This window comes from Centruroides sculpturatus, unplaced genomic scaffold (genome assembly GCF_000671375.1).
Source record: "Centruroides sculpturatus isolate CEXI.00-Female unplaced genomic scaffold, Cexi_2.0 scaffold849, whole genome shotgun sequence".
In the NCBI taxonomy this organism is placed as follows: Eukaryota; Metazoa; Arthropoda; class Arachnida; order Scorpiones; family Buthidae; genus Centruroides; species Centruroides sculpturatus.
Genome location: NW_019384940.1, coordinates 298,391 through 302,639, shown reverse-complemented (window position 1 = coordinate 302,639; position 4,249 = coordinate 298,391). Strand labels below are relative to the sequence as shown.

The window sequence follows — 4,249 nt, the reverse complement described above, 5'->3', positions numbered from 1 at the left end:
ATGAAAGTAAATTTCTTTTAAAAATATGGAAGTATCTTAAATAATTAAAATCTATTCATAAAATAATCTGTAACTGTATATATTTTGTATGGAAGTATAACGTTTAAGTGATTAGTAATGCTGAAATAGGATAAAACAAAATGACTAATTTTGCTAAGTAATTGCTTTAGTCACACACCAATCATCAACTCTATTGTGTAGTTAAGTGTATGTATGCTTTCTATGTACAGTACAAATTATTTTAAAACGAGAATTTACGTGTCAAAACTTGAATTTTTAACAATTAAAAACAGTGGAAATCAACACCCCAACACTAGAAAATCCTAATTCACACACTGTATTGTATATTTAAGTATTCCTGTGTGTTTTCTAAGTACAAATATGCAACCAAATTACTAAATAAAACTCGAATTTATTGTCTAAAATAATTAAAACACAGAAGAAATTAACACTTTCAATACACCATTTATGTGTTCTATGTGTAAATACACAAGTAAAACTAGAATTTAGTGTTAAAACTCTAACATTTAACAATTAAAAACTGTTCAAATTGTATTTAATTATACTCAGTTAAGTATTATAAGTACAAATATGCAACTAGTTTATTCAATAAAACTAGTGTTTACCAATTAAAAACAATAGAAATTAACACTAGCTTATTGGTGTTTAAAGTGTTTTAATATACCAGAAACTAAAGATATTCATCCCAGGACATTTTATAATCCGCATCAGAAAGTAAATTCAAACTTTGGCCGACTTCCAATATTTTCCTAGATGTGTGATGTAGTAGTGTAGAAGCAAGTAGTGTGCCGCTCATGCCCCGTCACGTGACCAACCTCGGGGTGGATTCCGTTACTTTTTCGTTCCTGTTATTTACTAAACATTACCATCCGTAACTAGATAATAACAGTAATGACGTGTAATAAATAATCAATAAATGATACTGTGTATACAGACAATACATACACACACACATTAACAACACACGTGTGTGTGTGTGAGTATTTTTAAATTTCGAACACGTGCACAACACAGTAATTGATTGTAAACACTAAATAATAAAGTTTACCACTTGTTGGGTTGGGTATAAAGGGTGATGTGAAAGTATAAAACACGAGTTTTGCATAGTAAACTTTATCGATTTTTTCTGTATGTCTCCTTATTTGGTTCTCGTTGTTTCTTTGTAAATTGAAAGCAAAGGAGTCGTAGTTATTAAGCATAATAGTTAGCACCATTCGGGCACGTGACCAAAGCAGACTTTCGTCCCGTGACGTCAGCCAGGCAGCAATTTAGTAGTCGATAAGCAGCGCTGCCATGGCTCCCCAGTGGCGCAATTGGTTAGCGCACGGTACTTATAAGGCAGTACTTGTGAGTTATGCCGGGGTTGTGAGTTCGAGCCTCACCTGGGGAAAGTAAATTTTTTCTCCCTCACTAAATCCCGTTTTATACGTCACAGCACGTAATTTTCTCGAAAATTAGGGATAAATACATTAAAATTTTTATGTATTTTTTTTGTTTTTTAAGTTGCTACACTCGATATAACGTTACACTTACATTTACCTCCTTAAACCTTATAAATTATACATTAAAATGTACCTTAGAGTGTACATTTATATATATAAATATATTTTAAATAAATTATAGCATTATATTAAGTGTTTAGGGGGTAGAAAAACTTTTACGTCACACTTATTATAGGGGAATACGTGTAAACTGCAAGAAAACTGGGGATATTTATAACTTTAAAACAGGGTTATTTAATTAATTAATATATAATTAAATATTTTATAAAGAAATAATCTCCGTCGACCTTGCCGCTTCGTGATAAAGTTTCATATTCGACATCAACTCGGCGGCACCATTTTATAGAAACGTTGCACAGTCATCGTCGAGGACATGCGCACTCCCCTTCAACAGAACAGACCAGTGGACCTTGGAACATGGTACATACCCATTCTTTTGAGTCAGGGGTGATTGGATAATATCTGAAGATAGAAACAAAGATGAATTTTTTCCCCTAACTTTAATTTTTTCATCGAAAGCAACACATGGTTTTTACACTAAACTAGTATACACGTTCGATTGTTTTATACTCTTAATCCCCCCCTTTATAATGTTACATTTTTAATTATTATCGTAAGCTAAAACTCGTGTATACATCACTCTCACTCGGAGACTTGTTTATCAATCCGAGTTCAATGATTGAAACTTATGTTAGAGTAGTTTGAAATATTTATTTATCGCCATTTTATTATTATTATTATTATTATTTTAATTGTAAAATGTGATTTTGTAAATCCCGTTTAACTGGAATTTTTTAGTTTTATACGATTTAACACAGTTAATTTTATAACTTAATAAAAACTACAGAAAGTAATATGTAGGACCTCTATTAACAGATACAAACAGTTTTTTTTTTATAATTAATAATTACTGTACTTTTCTGCACTTTTTGGCACGTTAAAACGTGCCAAAAAGTGGAGAAAATAATTAAGAAAATTAATTATTTAATACAAATTTTTACCTTATCGAATGTAGTTTAAACAGTTTGATACAAATTAATTAAAGATAAACAAGAGCAATGTTGCACGATGCAAAATGGCTACAACACAGCAAATTAACTGCATTTTTTTTTTAAAGCAAAATACTAAAAATTTAATTAAAATTGTAAATTATTTAAAAGTTTTAACGATTTTTTCCCGTTTAAAATCGAATTTCGTAAGTAAATAAATTGACATTATTACGTTACATTCGATAAAATTCGAATTATTACGTCACGTTCGAATAATAATAATTAATCGAATTCCGTTGACCAATAAACGAATTTATCGAAAATTTAAATTTTTAATTTTAAATTTTCTTTATGTAAAAATGAAATTAAAAGTTTGAATTATTTAAATTAATTACATTTTTAGCTAAAGGGAGACATCTTTGTTTAGTTGTTTGTTGTTGTGATACTTAATTATGACGCGAGTTCCAATTGATAATTAATGTGTCAAAATAGAGGGAAAAAAATATATGCACTTTGTGTTTACTTATAGAAAATTTAATTGGGTTTAATAAATTCAGTAGTCTTTGAAGACGGGAAAAAATTGGGTTTAAAGGGAAATTTTGGGATTTTTTTTTTCTTTCGAGGAAACTTTTAAAGTGTATCAATTAATTATAGGGAATTTTTGGGGTGAGATTATGAAAAACAGAAGCAGACATTGTGTTAAAAATACGCACATTTTTGTATTTAAAATAACTGATATTTAGGGATTTTTTTTTATTTTGAAGAAATTTTCAACGTATCGATTAATTGTTGTAGGAAAATTTTAGCGTGTGATAAAAATGAATTGACGTTTAAAAATACTTTAAAAAATAAAGATTTTTCAGGGATTATTTGTTCCAAAATATAAACGTATCGATTAAATTTCTATTGAATATTTAATTGTTAAAACAATAAATAAAATTATAATTACAAGGCATATACATGTTAGGGATTTTTGGGGATTTCCCCCCCAAAAATTTAAGATTTTTAACGTATTTAATTCAAAAATATCCTCTAAACATTAATTAGTTTAGATACAAATACAGTATGTGTATATTAAACACAATGCTTGCTCGGGTTTTCTCGTATTTTTCCCTAAAAATCTCCCTACAAACAGTTGAAACACCTTTAATTTATATTAAAAAAATAATAATTTAAAATCGTATTTACTGTATATCAAAGTATTATTTTTACATTAAGCAATAAAGACAAGGTGATTAGGATGTTTATATTATAATTTCGCTCCCATTTTTGCCCATTTTAAAGGTAAAAAAAAGCCCACAAAATACAAGTTTTAAACGCATGAAAGGGGGAAGAAGAAAGGAGACTGATTAATAATTGATATTGACGATTAGAAGGAGGATTAATTTTCTATAAAACTACGTCAGGAATATGTTTACCTATGATCAGTTTTACTCTGCATAACGGACAAACAACGGGGTGGAATGACGTTATCATCACCATTACGTGTTATTGTCCTCCAGATTTCATTAACCTCGGCAGCACTGCCTTGTGTCTGTAACCTGTCTGTGCTTGGCTGCTTCAACAATGAAATCTCTGTAGTGTTCGGCATATTCTGAGATTTCCACAACAGGTATAAACCTAGTTAACTAGATCCCCACTCTAGAATAGTCCCTAAATTATCCTGGTATACTATAAAGCTTGCTTGTATCTAAATTCGTGAGACATTTTGCATGCGAATGTTGACGTCGTTTAGTG

At 29.5% G+C, this 4,249-nt stretch overlaps 1 non-coding gene across 1 annotated transcript; it reads left to right on the top strand.

The window, feature by feature from the left end:
* Positions 1–1,319: 1,319 nt before the first annotated feature.
* On the top strand, positions 1,320–1,411 carry Trnai-uau. The gene is given in 2 exon segments: positions 1,320–1,357; positions 1,376–1,411. It is a non-coding gene; the product is annotated as a tRNA-Ile (tRNA).
* The last annotated feature ends 2,838 nt before the right edge of the window (positions 1,412–4,249 follow it).